We start from the raw sequence: 18,279 nt of genomic DNA, 5'->3' as shown, positions 1-18,279 counted from the left end.
GTGCAGCGGAGGTGCAAAAGGGCTAGACGACGGTCGAACGATTCTGAGCTCAAGCATATGTTCGAACTCTTCCCGTGCGATCGTGTAGCTATCAGGCTGTAAGCGACGAGCTCGAGCGTGAATAGATAGGCCAGTAGTCAGAATGTGGTGAGTGACGTCATGTCGGACGGGAGGAGGAAGATGGCAGGTCGCAGAAGGCACGGGATTTTCTGAAGATGCTTGTCGTAGACGGACTTCGACGAAGTGCTTGCGACCACCAAGAGCGGTTCCTTTTATGCTATACCAAGCACAGAGAGGTTCGTTGACGCATCAATGAGGAGCTTGCAGTGCATGTCAACTAACAGGTTGTAGTGACACAGAAAGTCTGCGCCCAGAATGTGGTAGGCCAAATCAAAGATAAGAAAAATCGATCGCAATGTTCTTCGGAGGCCAACGTTGAGGGACAGCGATTGCTCTGTGTAGGTGGCGATGGCAGTCTTGTTGGCGGCTTGCAAGCTGCTTGTGGCTCACCTGCTCTTGCGGAACAACGCTGAAGACGGTTCGACGCTGACCTCCAGGCCGGTGTCGACGAGAAAACGCAGTACAGTGGTTTTGTCCGTCACAAAAACCAAGCCGCTTACTTTGAAACTGACACCACTCGTCACCTCTAGTGGTGTGCCGGGAAGTTTCCTGAAAAGTGGAGGGTGCTGTACATTTCCGCGCTGCTTTTCCAAAGTTGCGATGATACCAGCATGCCCCTTGCCTTGAAGGCGACGGCAAACGGCGACGCGAGACGGAGCGGCCGCGCGACGGAGAGTGCTGGCGCTGTGCTGAGAGAGCGGCGATCTGATCTGATAGCTTGTGATGTCACCATGGAATTCCCTTCTGCAGCGTGGGTGGACACGGTATTGTGGGTGCTGGTTTAGTGGGCCCGGAACGTTCAGAGAGTGATAAGTTGAATACGGGACGTTCTTCATTACTGGAAACGTCCGTGACGGAGTCGGCAAGTTGGGCCAGCTGCGAAAGGGATAAACTGCTTGCAGTCGCAGCACCAAGCGAACGAAGGTGGGCAGGCGTTGAAGAAAAAGCTCTCGAAGCAAAGCTTGATCGAACGTGTCTTGCTTTTCTCCAAGTAGCTGTTGAAGGTGGCGCAGTGGCTGTGAGGGTTTGCGATCACCGAGTTCTTCAGATATTTAAAGCTGCAACCGTCACAGTTCTGACATTGTCGTCCGCTTGATGAGTTCACTCGTGAGGCTGTCAAACGGGGCGGCCGCCGGCGGTGAAACAATCAGGTCGCGAAGCTCGGTTGCGATCTCGGGAGGCAGCGCAGACACGAGGTGATTTAATTTTTGGCTCTGCAACGTGATGCCAGCTATTGGGACCCGGCTGTTTACCTGGGCTAGCCAAAGCTGTGGGTCCTCAGGCCAGTACTGAAGAACTTTCAGCGAAAGCGCAGCCACGTCACCCTGAGCGGTGGAGGATGTTCGATGGCTGTCATCTGCAGCGGTGGCTCAGGGCTGGGCATCCAAAGCGTTGTGATTGTCGGCTGCAATGTGCGATATCCGTGGTCACCAATCTGCGGCAGCGCGAGGCAATGAAAATTCCCCGCATTTCCCCGAGGGGAATTATGTGAAAGTGCGAATGCACGAGTTGAATTAGCGCGGTTCGATAATGTTCGCGAAAGAGAGATCACACACACACACACACAACTACAAAGAAAGAAAGATGCATTTATTCACAGACACCTATTTGTGTTGTCGTTGTACTTGATTGCTAGAGCGGATCTCAGCTTTGAAATTTCGTGTCAGTACTCCTTTAAGCGGGTGCATTTGCCCTTCTCACGCCCGATTCTTGGCCAATCCCCCACGTGGGTATGTGCCATGTCAGCGGCCAGGCAGAGCGCGCCCATCTCCCCCCGTTGCCAAGGAAGACGCGGAGATTCCTTGCCAATCCCCCACGTGGGTATGTGCCATGTCAACGGCCAGGCAGCGCGCGCCCATCTCCCCCCGTTGCCAAGGAAGACGGGGAGCGCGCGCACCCGCAGCTGTTGCTATGCGGACGGCGGCGGATGCTTCAGGCTCGCTTAAGAAGTGCATTCAAACTTAAAACGCAGAGCCACAGAACAACACATACTTTTAGCAGCGGACGGGCCAGCGCCAGCTATGCCTGGCCGAACGCTCGCAGTTCCTGGGAGCACTGACCGCTCGTTCCACGAGGCTCGCGCAGTGAGCCTCAGAGTGGTCGTTCGTCGTCTTCGTTGATGCTGCTACAAGCGCAATCGAAGAAGCGGTTCGTGCAGGAAACTTTGTTAAAGCGCGCATTTATCAATTTAACAGCCTGTACACGCGTCAAAATAAAGTTCCAGCTATGCATTTTGCAATAAATTTGCAAAACGTACGCGCTCACATTCGTGCGTTGATTGGTACGTATTATTTAGGGCTTCCTGCGTGACAGAAAAAGTGACCTTCCAGGAATTTCAACAGTTGACTACGACGCTGCGGTAAGAGCGAGCCCGCTATAACCTGCAACTATTGTGGACGTGATGGCGTCTGGTGCTGGTACCGCCGACGAGCCGCCGCCTGAAGACGATAGCATGTTGCAAAATACCCTTTATGCTTCCCATGTGCTACGGTAAAACTGCGCGAAAATACTGGGAAGTAGACTAAGGTTCGTCGAAATGAGGAGGTGTGTCGAAAATGCGATTCTCATTGAAGGTACTAAATGCAATGTTCAGGCGAGAATAACTACCTACCGCGAATACATTTTTCTGCAATTAATTTCTTTTGGAGTAAGTTAATATTTATGGTGAGTGGCATGACCTTTCCTTTCTTTCATTATCGGGATTTCAATCAACTGCTAACCTGTTTTATGAAGCATATGGTAGCTACGTTGGTCATAAGCAGGTTCGGTTGTATGAAAATATTTGTATTCCGAATACCCGCCGCGGTGGCTAAGTGGCTAAGGCATTGCGCGTCTGAGGACGACGACGCCGGAGGCCGATTCCCGGCCGCGGTAGCTGCTTGTCTGATGGAGGCGAAAAGCGAAAACGCCCATGTGTACGAAATTTCGGCGCACGTTAAAGATCACCAGGTAGTCAAAATTAATCCGGAGTCCTCCACTACGGCGCGGCTCATCGTCTGCGTAGGGTCGGTGCGTTGAACCCTACAAATGATCAATTTGTATAGCGAACAAGTCGCGTTAAATCACGCTGTTCGTTATAAACGGGTTCGACTGTGTAGCTTTCTTTGCATGGAACGTACCAGCCTTTGCGTTTCATGATGCTTCCCTTATTGTTAGTCTTCGCGCTACGTATGTTCCGTAGAGAATCTCTCTATCTTGTTCAGAGCAGTACAAACAGCAACCGCCAAAACACGGGGTTACTTTCTAAGACCACAAAATTTGCCGTACCCATTGAAATTGAAAATTTTTATTAGTTTTCAGGAGGAAGAACTGGAGATTGGGTCTACATTTGTTGTCGCGTACCCCCAACACGGCATCTGGCTAAAGGTTGAAGAACTTCAATGAATTGTATTTTTCCGCAAGCTATATGTGGCTCGAAATTGGCGAATGTTAGCTTACCGAATTTTCCTACCTCACCAATGTGAACTTAGTTTGAAACTGCGCCCTTCATAATATGCCTACGCAATTTTTGTCTCAGGAAAACGCTGCTCCCTAATAACGTGGTTTCTAACTGTACAGTTGGATTAAACTTAATAATATTTATTGAGCATCTAGTAATTTATTTTCGAGAGTGTGAGAAGGTCTCTTTTCTACGCGGAGAACGGGCGACGACGCACGCAAACACAAGCTCCAACGTCACAGCACCCACCGGGACCACACGTTACACCCACGTTTATAACATTCCTTCTGGCGTGCACGCTTTCCAATGACAACAGGGTTGCAGTTCGGCGGTGTGGAACATGCCGGAGGTGTACCGCGAGTTCACTGTATAAATTGAATTCATCTGCGAATCGGCGCTGTTCAGCGGGCACTTCCGAGGGCGCTACTAAGCGAGTAGACTGGATAAAGGGGAAGGGAAAGCAACACCAACAGGAGAAGTGCATCAACAGACTGACGATTCTTGCCAAAGAGACCTTTTCTCCACTCTCCGCGCTCTCTGTCCACTCCGCTTTCGTACGCAGGCCATATAACATTGCCTATTGCGTCAGCTGCAAATAGCGAAACAGCCACTTTCCAGTTGCTCTCTCCCCTTTCCCTGCCCGCTAACCTTTCGACGTGCTGACGGCCTTCGTAGTGATGGCTCGGTGGCAGCGGAGGCACCCGCATATTGAGACACCCCAGTAGTGTCCGCCGTGCAACGCCGATTCACGACAGCGAGAAGAAACGACTTACAGGGTCCGTAACTCGTAAAAAAAAATCGATTTGTCAAAATACGGTGGAAGTACTAGTGTCACCGAAACTTTTACTGCGAAGCTGTATATGTGTAACCCCTATGTTTCCATTCCGGTGAACTCGATTTACTCAGCGCCGCTCTGGGGCTTCTCCTCGCCTCCACCGTCCCCCTTTTTCAAACTGCTATTCCACTCGCCACCACCCATGCCCCTTTCACAAGTTCCGCGTCGGTTGAGAACGGCGGTATGACCGTTTCAGATGATTGCAGAGAATCAACACCAGCGCGACTGGGAGTACAGTCGAACCTGAATGTAACGAAGTTATATGTAACGAATTGCTGGATTTGGCGAAGTTCTTCAATTTCCAATAGCAAACCCCGTTGAAGCCCACGTGTTTGCGACCTGTAACTAATGAAGGCGTCGCATCGGTTAACCTCGATTTAACAAATTCGCTACGTCAATGAGACATTGTTGTTTCCACTTTCTCTTAAAATTAGGCACTAATTTAGCGAATTTCACCCACACCTCGCATTACAGTGCGTTTCACGCATGAGTGCATTGTCCGTTACGAGCTAGGCCTGCTTGGCGGCGGGTAGTCGCGCGTCTCCACTGCTACCTGCGATGTCGGTTTGTATGTCATGAGTTCTACTGCCAGAAAAGAGAAAGTTTTGTTTTTCAAGACAAGCTCGCAATTCTAAATGCCGTCTGCGATGGCGAGTATGAAAAACATAGCGGCTCGGTACACTATCCCAGCTAGCACCCCCTAAAGAATTTTTAGTGCAAAACAGCACCAACTTCAACATAGAGGAGCCCTTGCAGCATACGTTTTTCCTCTAAACGTACTAAGGAACCCAAAAATGTCAAAAGGCGAAAGTGATAATTAAGTTACGTTAGTGAATACGTGTTTGCGTGAACTTGGTTCTTTGGTGTGCAATGTAGTGCCTGACCTCTTCGGAAAGCATCATGCGTAAATAACGCAGTTTTTCACTGAAATAAATTCCTGTAAGTGGTGTTCACCTTGAGTGATGGGTAGCATTTTCGTTTTGTTTCTGCGTCATTCATGTGAGCCTCAACTAGGAACCTGCATGTAATAAAAAATTTAGATTTTTTATCAACTTTGTTAAATCCAGGTTTAACTGTATAAACGACAGAAAGCCGCCGCTGGCGAGCATATAGCCGCTACCGCTACAACCTCAAATCATTCATCACCGAGTAGCTCGAATCACCACCCCCGTTTGAAGGACAACTTGGGCCTGTGGAACACAGGCGTGAGAGCATAATTTTTCTTCAGCTTGAAACGCTCGGAGTCACCGTTGTATTTACCATCTAAGCATGCGCCAATCACCGTTAAGCTTTTATGCGTTCACCAGTCGGGGCGCAAAGAGGACGGCGTGTGCGAACAGCTGGGTTTCGTGCCGCTAGCGATACCATGCAAGTTGTGCTGGTGGGAGATTTAAAGGTGAAATTTTCATGTTTCAAAGAGCTCTGCCCACTGTCGGCCGTAATCAAGCGGCTTGGGTCCGGGTTGGTGTGTAGACAGACAGAAATCTACCTGCAAAGGTGGGGGGGGGAGGAGGGGGGCGAGTGAACCACATGTTCGTCCGCTAGAATAAAGCTGGAGGCCGTCAGGTTTTAACTCGTTATATGCCGCAAGCATGTCGTTCGCTTGGAAAAGGAAGAGCGGGAATTCAAGAAGCGTAGGCCGGAGCAGAAGCACGAATGGACGCCAAAACTACGTAAAGCCGCTGCTACCACCGCTACCGTCTTAGTAGTTCTAGCTCGTCGAGTAACTGCGAATCCCTCCCGCATTAAGTGCCACTTGCCCGCTTGGAACACGGACGTGAGCCAATATTACGTGTTCAGCGTAAGGAGCTTTCAAAGCGCCCGTTTCAGCGGTCTCATTAACTTCTTAGCACGCGCACATAACCAGTTGGCGGTTAATGCGTGCATGGGTTGGGATTAGGCGTGCACGCGCAGCTATAGGTTTCATGCCCGTATTGATGACATATTCATTGTGCTATCGGGAAATTTAAACGTGTATAAACGGTCCGATGTGACCTGTCTGAGGTTTTCAGTGGTCGAGCGCATTGCGTTAGTGTGTACAAAAACGAAGCGGGAGGCAAGCGGACAGCTCCATGTTTGTCCGCTAGAATAAAGCAGGTCAATGCAAGTTAGGTGGAGTCAATTGACTTGAAAATATGCTCAATAGCCTATTACAAACAAACTTTGTTTTCGTGCACTCCGTGTACTTTTCCCGCTTCGCAGGTCATCCGTCTTCACCGAGTCGAATGACACTAATTGTTTACAAATGGAGAGGCCCAAAACTTTAAGCCCCATGCCACGCGACTTTCACGGGTGGCACATATTTTTCTGAACTATGAGTACTCTCCTCTACTCTCACTGCCACCGTCTGTGAGCACTGCCGGAAATGCTAGAATCTGCTTGCCATGTTTATCCAAGGACGTGGCAGCAAAACAAGTTCATACTTTTATCTTACGACTGAATCGCATTTACCCCCATGAGAACCACACCCCTTTCTTATACATCGGCCCAAAGTGCCCCAAATATATATATACAATGTTGCAGTGCAGATTTGACCAAGCTGTTCTACGTTTGTATAACCCATCTTTTCTCCATACAGTGGGATGACCATTCAAAGTATAGTCGACTCGGATTTTACGAGATTCTCACAATTTGGGCGTAGGCAGCACTGCCGTAACAGGTTTTTTTTAAATGGTAGACCACTTTTATATTTGCAGGTAAAAATAAGTTGGTTTTTAGCAACTCTTTTGATGGGAGAGTGCATCAGCGGCAGGTTTTTTGGTGTTATTAATTCACGCACGTGAATAGAATGCAGACATCACCGTCAATGATAATTTGTGAACCGGCAATCAACATTGAAGAGATCTGTCGTCGTTCCTGGAGGATACCCCTCAAGTTGCATGTATGCACGTTATTACTTTGCTTGCGTCACATAGAAAGGGCGAGATGGTGGATTGGCCGCGAGCTCTTCACAAAATATTTGTTTTTATCGGCCAACGTTTAAAGTCCATATATGAGAATGGTGGGTGGGTACGCTGAATTCGCACCAAACAGGATTTGATGGCTGACGGCTGCGTTCATTCTAACAGGAACATCTACTTCGGTGTGTCCTAAGGCATGTATTTAGCTTAAGTGTCGGATGCTGTACTGTTCAGCCTGACAATGTGTGAATTGACGTCAAACTGCTTATATGTCAAGCTTCAAATACCAGTGGAAGGTGTTTACCTAAACGTATTATGTATGTTGGAGCTAACGTTGGGCGTCAGCAATATCTTGTTCAAAGATAGCTACCAGCTAGGCCGTTCGGGCGCTACGGAGAACGTCAGTGGAATGTTCGATACGTCGGTCCTAACCTTTAAACCCCTTACAACATACCAAGGCACTCTTATTAGCAAAATTAAAATGCCCGCAATTGAGCTAAGAAACCTGGTTCAGCGAAAAAATGCACGTGTGGCGAAAACATATTGGTATTCCTGCAGCTCGAACCCAGGTCGTTCATTACAGAACTCACAATTGTAGCTCTACGAAACCGAGGAGTTGTTTCGTTAGCTAATGGAACTTGTAGGCACACTCACGATCACACATAACACCCCAGAGACAATACAAAAGCTAAGAGTCATCGATGAAGGGGCACAAAAATCTAACTGCGGTTTTTCGCCTTTCAAAGTCGGCCTTAGTTTTTGGCCCTTCAAGACGACACACACATCCAAAAGATTCGATATCTCCGGTGCATCACTCTGCGCCGCATAAACAGTTCTCACCAACGCCTCCAGTTCATAAAGATACTCAGTTGGCCAGGCGTGTGTTGGTGGGGTTCCGCATGTAGGTACGTCACGCGGAAGAACAGCAAAACGGTTTTAACAGTGGCACGAACGAATAGAAAGAGTCTCACAGACAAAGCGGTAGGTGACGCCTGTTGCGAGTAAGAGATACCAGGCTTGTACTCACAAAGAAACAGAATCGCGCGGGTCTGCTGCATACTCGATTGGGTCCTCAGGTCGCTGCCAGTGGGGACGGAAGGCCATCATAGGTCCGCGTCCAGTAAGTGTTGTAATTTGCGTGAAAAGATTTTCCCTTTACACAGCCAATGGGAATATTGGTGACAGCTACACACTTTTATGGATAAGTTCTTCGAGGGAGATCAGGGGACGATGCTTTTCCGCGCAAATGAGCAAAATTATTAGGTAAGTGATGCTTGCGCATTAAGAATCTGGAATATTTTTGCCAAGTGGGAACTTGCAATCGGTGACCGTTCTAGGATTAGTTCCTTCGAAGAAACGGGCGTCTGTGACACGGCGCCGTGTGCTTCATCGGAGACATTGGATCTAAATGGATGTAAGACCTATCCATCTACTTTACCATTGTTGTAGGTTCCGGCTGCACTCAAGTGAGCTATAAAACCTTACATCACTGTTTCACCGAATGCTGTTCAGCACAGCTTTCATCCATCGCTACCAACGCCTCAATGCTCGTTTCAGTGATCCCCAATGGAAGGTACGTTATTGCATAGGCCAATTAACACATTCTGAAAAACTCTGCTCGGGACGCGAAACCCCACAAAATTGGCGACATCGCTGGCGTGGTTAAACAAGGAGGTATTGTCCTAGGACGTCATGTTGGGCCCCTGCGATTCCCGCGGTATGCGAAGAAGGCGTTTAAAGCCGTGACAACAGTTTTGCAAAGAAGCGTCATGGAGCTACCTTGTAGCTCTGGGCCGTCCTTGCGATGTATTGAACGTGAACAGTACGCGGTGGAGGTAGTGCTTTTTGTACAACCTTATGCCCTCGCCTGTCTCTCGTAATCACAACTGTCGCCATGTCTATGCACTATGTTTTCCTTCCATTTCCGACCAATTGGGTAGCAGGGTAAGGCCTCTATAATCAGATCGACCACCCCGTGCTTTCTTTCCAATCAACAATGCTACTTCCTCGAATTATATATTTACTCTTACATTGCCCGTAAATGGAAATTTTCAAGACATTCATTTATGTGTAGTGCGAACGTGATCTTCAGGGATATAGATAAGTAGCAGTGGCGCCAACATTTACTTAGACTTGCTTAGGTTGCCTTTTCCACATCGCTTTCACGCATTGCAGAGACTTTCCCCGGCAATTCATGAGCGTCGTACAAAATCTTGCAATTGCGCCAATGCGACCCATGTCGACAAAATCCAACAGCACAACTGAGACACACTTTACTGAGGATTCCGATTTTTATTATATTTTATTTTGTTGCATAGTTTATAACCTAACTAATGCATGAACGTACTCAGTACATTGAGTTTTGGAAAGTACCCCCCCCCACCACGTTAAAGTAGGCCCATGATTTTTTATTTGTGCAGTACTTGCACACCCACAGGATGCACATTCGCTTGGGTGGAAAGCTCGATGCATGCGTCAGCACGCAGGTTTAGGACAGCAGTAAGGATAGTCCCTTGTAGTACGGAGGTAAAGTGGGCAGCCACCATACGGTCGTACTGTGCATCTGGAAATGAACAAACAAAGAGAACGTTTTAAAAATGTGACACAATTCAAATTCAAGCTGCATTCCCCTTATGGTTTTCACTGGCCAAAGCCCCAAAACAATAAACGGATCATGAAGACAAAACAATAAATGTTGCCACAGGGAAATACTAATAACATAAATTTTTGCCCAAAAATAAATAGAACAGTCGACACAAAAAAAAACAAGAAGCGGAGCTCAGCGCACGTGCCTGTTTGCTTTCTCTTTGTCAACGTTTTCCATGCTGTTTCCTAAGGGGTCATGTGTACCCAATCAGCCCAGCGTCATGCCTTAGTGCGTTACATTTAGAGAGGAATATCACACGTGCAGGCTTAAATATCTTCTCCCAAGGTAAGAGTTCTTATCTCAGGAGCAGGTTTTTATTTCGTACAGCCCCCCTTTCTTGTACACTGTGTAATTTTAAACAGGAAACCACGCAAAAACTCTCCTTGGGTAAAAAAAACGCAATATGGGCAGCCGTAGTCACGTTTCGAGTCCATGCAACCAGGTTAGCGTAAGCGTAACCGAAACCAGCCCACGCAAGCGTAACCGTCGTTTCGGAGTTCGCGTTGACACTAGCGCCAGATTCCTTCCTAGGTATTCGTGTATGAAACTCTATGCGGCCTGCCAGCAGCGGCTGGTAGAGAGAGCCACAGCGGCGTTGAGGGCAGTGAAATGCAGGAAGCTTTTTCTCCCCCTTAGTTTTCTTTAAAAAAAGATATTTTCTATAAACCTATGCGACGCCACAAAGTAATCGCGGCAACCTAAAAAGGGGATGCATAGGAGTGGCTGCTGTAGGGCCTCTGTTTATTGTTTCCTCTTTAGTTTGAAAAAAATATCTATCTAGCTTTGTTGGTATTCGCCTCTGGTTGGGCCGGCCTACGCCGTGCATGAAGTCGCCGGAGGAGGCGGAGTTCGGATAATATGTGCGGGTGTAAGGGGTGTCCCAACCATTGCGCAGTTTGCAACAGCTTCAGAACTGGAGCGCTCTTCGAGGCCCTGCCCCATGAGCGGCACTGGATCCCCTAATTTGTCAGTGAATCTCCTAATTCGTCAGCGTATACAGCACCGTAATTAGTGTTCTCGCGTGGTCGCTCGGCCCGCAATGAATTGATAAGGACCACCCTCCACCGCCCCCCCCTCTGTATACCTCGCAGTGTACAACGGAAGTGGTTAGAAAATTGTCGTTGGGTTTTATTTACACTGATGCACTGTACTGCAGGTGGACAGGGTTCACCCATGCGTTCCTTCTCCACAGCCCCTTACGGTTATTATGAAATAAACAAAGAATAAATCACTTGAGAAAAATTTTAACATCAAACCGAATGATGCTTCTAAAAACTTGATTGTTTTATAGTGTCACAATTGCACGTCGAAGAACAAAAAGAAAGCTAGAAACAATGTCATGAGACCACACTTTAAGATCCCGCGGTGACCCCCGAGTGCCAACAAGTTTGTTTCGGTGCAACACCTTATGCGATACATGATACAATACTCGTTCAGATAATCGTGCGTCCCTTGTACTGTACTGTGTGAATCGCCACATTTATTATAATCATTTGCGTGATTTTGCTGCACTAAAAATACGGGATTGCCTATTTTGGCTACGGTCAGTATTTTCCAGGGTGCGCAATGTCTGTCGTAAGCAACGTCTTCTCTAGCTGCCGCTGGAAGGCGCTATTCTTACACACTTGAGGCGACTCCGCTATGCCAAGAGGGGTGGGGGATGTACGCCCGAGCGCTTGGTTCGACGCCAGCTTTCTAGGGCCCTAGAAAAGACAATATGCTTTTCTTCAAAAAAGCATGATACTGATTACAGCGTCATGTTGTGGCCGATGTGGCAAAAATTTGAGAACAAGCGGTAAGCCCAAGGGAAAATCCCTAACGAAGTATGTTCTCGAAAACCGGACATGAAAGAAAATTACGGGAGCGGGGACGAGCTTTAAGAGCCGGAGAAGGAATGGCTCTGTTTGTAAGTGGCCAAAAGGTTCAAGGCTGTAGGGTAAGGCGAAACCATTGCGGACGACAGTTCGAGATCCGGTAATTCATGCCTGCCACCAGGATCGGCATTCCCATGTATTCGGGATTGTCGGACCCGGTTTCCAGGCGCCCCGTCGCAATCGCCGCTCCTGGGTTATTGCAACCCAGGTCTCGTGTCCGCACTACTCCCAGTGGCAAGTGCTTCGACACGTCTTCGAGACAGGCTTCCCTCAACCTACAGCAAGGATGCGCTTCACTGACGTTTCCCTGCAGTTCATCGAGACCTACATCGGACGTTCTGTGTTTCTATCGTGCCCTCGTGGGTTTCGTGTACTGGCCTTGCGCCACAATTGCGTTTCTTTCATATGAGGTGTGCCCACTCCTGCCCCTTTGTGGTTTAGATATTCTTGTCTGTGTGCCTAAATACCAAACCTCATTTCTCCTAGGCTTTGAAATTAAGAATATGGCGTCTCACCCCTTCACACATCCAATCAAGAAATGCTTAGTGCTCCGGATTAGCGAGGGACGAGGGATATCGGGAAACAGAGACTGATTTGAGCAAAACTAACGAAACCGCCCGGAAAGTGGTAGCGTTGTATTCGGTTGCTTCAACACCGGATACATCCCCGCGGCCTTGCTTGCTTCTGGTTTATCGTAACTAAAACAGCAACTACAGTAGCTGCGGTTTGCTTCATGAAATCGCTGCTCGGGAAATGAAAAAGGAAAATTTGTTGTGACTCGCAATTTCTCAGCAATAAATGCATATTTTGGCGCCAAATCAAGCCTAAAATGGCCATGGAATGCTCTCACTTTCGGTTCAAACCTACTTGGTGGTTGCGGTTGCCTCTATTGTGCCTTTATTACAGAGGTATTGTCTGTCCCATGCCCGCTCTGTGCACTAGCTTCCTGTACGGGCTCAACCATAAAAGGCGGCAAAAAGATACCATGTTAACAACGAGGAGGACAAGATGGCGGGAACAGCGCCGTCCTGGGCTATGCTGGAAATCTGCACTGAGTAACCGCGCGCTCGATGGCTTTGAGCAGCGGCCTAAAAGCTCACAGTTTTTTTGGACTGAACACAGCACGTTTGAACTACCTCCATTTTGTGTGCACAGGGAGCAGGCCGATGGTAGAGGCGAAAATTATTCATACTAAATAAAGATTACCCTATCCATGGAGAGGAAATTGGAGATGATATTAACCCACGTTCTACCCAGGTGCCCAGGCAGCGAGGGTACACTTATAAAAATGCATTCACACATATCTAGATGCACACATGCAACCATACGTATATACATACATACATACATACATACATACATACATAAATACATGCAATCATACATACAGGCACACATACATACATTACATGCATGCACACAGGCACACATACATACATACATACATACATACATACATACATACATACATACATACATACATACATACATACATACATACATACATACATACATACATACATACATACATACATACATACATACATACATACACACATACATACATACATACATACATACATACATGCCTACAAAGTTATTTTCAAATATTTTTGTTTTTCGAATGTGCGCAAGAGTAATCACACTAACGCATGAGCATTTGCGCAGTTCAAAATTGGCATCTTCAAGTTTAGTTTTGTGTTTCGGTGCTGTCTCCACATCAGGCCTCAGTGTGATTGAGACTTCGCCATTAGCGTTTCTGGTTACCTGCGAATAAATTTCCCTTAAAGATATCTCATACCCGTAGACGACCATCTTTTCATTCGTTGCATCACATCGCCACTTTTCACATGGCTCACTAATAAGGTGTTCCTTTCCATTCTTCACAGTAACTCCGTGATAGTAGCAGGATCCTGCAAAAAAAGAAAACGTTCTGTCGATTGTGCGTTAGTACTTTGGTATGGGACATTGAAATTAATTCATTCTTCTCATACCCGTGCATTCAAAATTCCGCTCCGGAAGGTGGAATTTTGTAGGAATAAAATACAAACCACGCGTAAAATCAGAGAAGACGTACCGATGGTCTCAAAATTGGTTTCCGCAGAACGAATAAGCTAGCTAAACATTCAGTACATGGACCGGAATGCCTTCTGTATCTTTGATTTCTCTAGAGTAAGTTCTGCGTAGATTTTACTTGAAACCTAATGGTAGTGCACAATTGCTTCTTAACACCCTGCGCAAATACACCTCGCGGCAGTGCAACGTGCACCCGCATCTACAAAGTAACACCCCTATACGCCGAGGCACATTGAACCAATGCGTCGTCGTCACAAGCACCGACGAGGGAGAGAGAACACCACTGTACAGGCTTGTTTCTTGCTAAAATAACCCGTCCTGTCATACTCCTCCGCTGCTGTGTCAGTGGCGTTGATTGTTCGGCCGCGCCTCTTCTTTCCACATTCCACTTGTAGCTGCACCCGATTCCATCGTTAGTGTACGAGATTTCGGCGCACGTTAAAAATTCTCTGATGGTCAAAATTAGTCCGGAGCCCTCCACTACGGCGCGCCGATCACCTGCGCTCCGCCGGCGCGGTAAAGCTTACAATCAATCAATCCATCGTTAGGCTTGCGCTTACTTCTGGTATTTTTTGCCGTCGTTCTTGCTGGCTGGTGATGGCATCTTTTTCCGATGATTGGGGAACAGTGGGGACAAGAGGTCCGGCTTCTCCCACCTTGTGACCACGGAAAATTGCTCAGTGAGCCTGCTGATGATATAGTGTTGAAATGCGGTTTTAAAAAAAGTTGCAGAGGAGATGTTGCTACTGTGTTAAGTTTGGGTCCTGATAGTCTTACTTCGTCTTCTAGGTAGTGTTTTGCAACCTTCCTGATGCATTACCCATACGTGCTTTCCTATCGTATAATGCCTTCTGAGAGTGTCAGACTAGCTACAACTGGTTTCTAGACAGGTTGCCTTGTACAGGGTCTACACAGAGGGCAGCATTTTATATATTGTCACAGTCCAGTCATTCGAGAATAGTTGAAGACTATGGCAAGAGCGCACGCTGCTGTGATATTAGTTGCGATGCCATCAATCCCCTGTACGCGCGAAAACCTGTGCGCGCGCTGCGCCTTGAAAAGAAAGAGGACGTTTTCCCTCCTCTGTTCCCTCAGCTGTGACTGCGTCGCCATTAGGCTGTCTTGCCATTTACACCCTTTTAGGGGCGAAGCTCCTTAAGGCGTGGGTCTGTCCATCCTCGACGTATGTATGTAGCCACCTCTAGTTTAGTTCTTGGATTGTTTACTAGATGGCGTGGCTACCTCTAGTTTAGTTCTTGGATTGTTTACTAGACGGCGGTACTTGTATATGATGAAAAGATGCGCTTGGATTGTTTACTAGATGGCGTGGCTACCTCTAGTTTAGTTCTTGGATTGTTTACTAGAGGGCGGGGAGCGTTGTAATAAAATCCGTTCGCTGTTGGCGCGCGCTCGGAGTCGCCCGATGGATAAAGGCCGACCTCCATGCAGCGAAATGTAGGCGAAAAGGCGGCGAACGTCGCCCGGCGGCGGCCGCTCCGCCGCCGGCGTCGAAAATACGAAAATACGGCTGTTCGTCGGCGATCTACGCGAGCTAGATGTCGAACGGGCGCCGGCGAACGCGACCGGAAGCGGCAAACTGCATTTTGAGGCCGCAGCCAATCACAGCCTCGTACTTCGTTGTACTTCCTGGCCTGTCTTCCATCGGCGGCGTTCGCCGGGTCACGTTGCATGGAGGTTGGGGTGGACGAAAACTGAGCGGCGCGTCAAACCACGGCGTCCGCCGCGCCAAGTTCGCCGAGAAACTTCGCTGCATGGAGGTCGGCCTTAAGGCTGCAGAGCGGCGAGCGCGCAAGGCGGCGGCAGCGCCTGCTCGCAGACAGAATCCCGATGTGCGAGCCCGCGAGGCAGAAGCGCTCCGTGAAGCTGCGCAACGCCGCCGCCAAGATGCTGCCGTACGAGAGCGGGAGGCCGAAGCGTGTCGTCTGGCTGCGCGACGACGCCGCCAAGATCCCAGTGTTCGAGAACAAGAGGCCCAAGCGTCACGGCAACGCCGCAAGGACCCTGCCGTACGCGAAGCGGCACGGCTGCGGCGGGAAGAGGATCTCCAAAACGTCAGAGAACGGGAAGCGGCGAGAAAGCGCGCGTATCGGCAGGCAGACCCCGATGCAGTGAGAGCTCGTGAGGCGTCTGCAAAACGCATCAGGCGAGCTCAGCCCCAAGGTGCCGACGCGCGGTTTAAGCGAGACTTTCTAGACGTTACGTTCGGACACAGTTGCAGTGTGTGCGACAGATTGTGGTTCTCAAACAGTCTAGTCACAATATCAAAAGTTTATTTGTATATATACACACACAGTGTTTCTCACGTCTTTCTTGATGATGTAGTGGGCAAACTTTCACTGAAGAGTCACGGTTTTACCGATGATTTCCCCTCAGGAGCTTCGCCCACTCATCATCATTCACCCCGTGGATATGCTGTGAATTTTTTTTTTCTATTAAAGTAGCTTGTTACTATTTCGAAGTCCAAACGCAACATTTCTGGCGAAGGTGCCAGGTACCAGTAGTGAAGCTCACAAGCACCGAGTGGACAACATGGTTATATTTTGTCTTCACGTAGACACTTCGGAATTTCTGAATAGATTTCGTTTACGAATTCTTTGACCAGTTCTCATCCAGTATGGGAAACGCCCTGCTCACGTTTGGCTGAGCGAGCACTAAAGGTCACCGTAAATCACGGGGATGTACAAAATACTGCCTTTCGCGCAGCAATCAGTACAGCGTGCGTATTCACAACTGTAATTTTATGGGGACGTCACAAAACTATGTGCCAGCCAATGAAGATGGCCTGGGTTTGACTGTTGGCGAATCTCTTTTCTTTGGGTTAAGACTCGTTCGTTGCAGCCCCTAATAACGGTGTTTATATTAGTTTTGACTGTTGACAAGTGTACGGGCACGTCTCCGAATTTCCACAATCCACTTGTCGCAAAGCCTGTTGCCAGCTGCAGGTGGGCGCTCTAAATTTTCCGCTGCTGTCGTCGGTTCCGGTTTCCGCTGATCCTGGGCGCATGAATACTATGACTGAAAACAATTGCTGCTACGGACGCTTAGCGCCAACGGAAAATCACGAATGAGACTAGCAGCTTTCCCGCCCAGTGACTGAAACAAGTACGTAAACTTTCCTGAAAAACTGTATGTAAGCTGCTGCGTTCCTGTGATATTCACCTAATTGGCCAGACTGGTTCTTGCTTAAACCGTCCTCTCGGCAACAGGACACTCATGAAAACCTGAATATATATTTCTAATGAGTGTCAGTGTAAGAAGTTGCGCAGTGGTTTTATAACCAAATTTTGGTCTGCTACGCCTATTATTGGCCCCGTAAGATTTTTGATGCTGGGTAATTGCGCCGAAGATGATGTCCTTGCGTCAGCAATAACTCTCTATCATTGGCGGTTGACAAGTGGCTCTTCGTGAGAAGAGGGTGGCCTAGGTTGTTGGTGAACAGGGCGATTTTTATATAACAACCAAAATCAGTAATCATTTCATTCGTGTTCGCGCGCGAAGGAGTTTTCATAAGTTTTAACGCCCACCAATTATTATCCGCTGCGAAAAAGCTGCACGTATAGCCTTTTCAACGTTAGTATGCCATCCGGGAAAGAGTCAACCATTTCTCTGCTTTGACTCACAGTTGACTTGAAGTATTTTATTGTAAACCATACAAGAACATGCGAAAGGCAGTTTAGGTTAGGTCACACTAATTGCTACAAAATGTTTGAAATTCGGTGTTTGCGTGGGAAGCTATTTTTGGCAGGTTGTAGGTTAAACAGACTTTTAGAGGGTTCTTCTGGAGACTATTGACGCCAGCAGAAGCGAAAAACCAAACGTAAACTCTTCTTGAAATTTTCGCGGCAAAGTACATGCATTTGCCCGTTTTTGGAAGAACTTGCAAGCGAAACAATCTCAAAAGATATTTGTATTAATTAAAGAAATTATCGCCAGCAGTTAAATGTTTTCTTTAAAAAAAGTAGACGAAACATTTTTTTGAAAGAAACACAAGGTATAAAAATTTCACATTAACTTGCCGTTGTCAGTCTCCAGGGAGTCAAAAGTTCCCCGACCAAACTTGACTTTCAGCAGGAAAATCAAACAAAAAGGCATGACCATCTTTCCCATGGACACCACTGACATCGATTCCTAGAAAAGAGGAATGTAGAGTTCGTGAAGCATGCTACGTTACATTTTGTCTGTATACCTTACCAAGGTTTCTTTGTTTTCGGTATTTTCGAGTCGGTTTTTACTCACGACAACACACGCAACGTGGTGGGGTCTTTTACACATCGTTTATCGTTGCCGTCTTGGGCGGGTTGGATTCAGAGCGTTTCAAATTGGTTAACGTGGAAGTTCGAAACTTGGTTTCAGATTACTTAATAAGC

This window comes from Haemaphysalis longicornis, unplaced genomic scaffold, assembly GCF_048455015.1.
Source record: "Haemaphysalis longicornis isolate Haplotype H1 unplaced genomic scaffold, Haemaphysalis longicornis Haplotype H1 scaffold_26, whole genome shotgun sequence".
Taxonomy (NCBI): domain Eukaryota; kingdom Metazoa; phylum Arthropoda; class Arachnida; order Ixodida; family Ixodidae; genus Haemaphysalis; species Haemaphysalis longicornis.
This window is presented reverse-complemented; position numbering follows the sequence as displayed.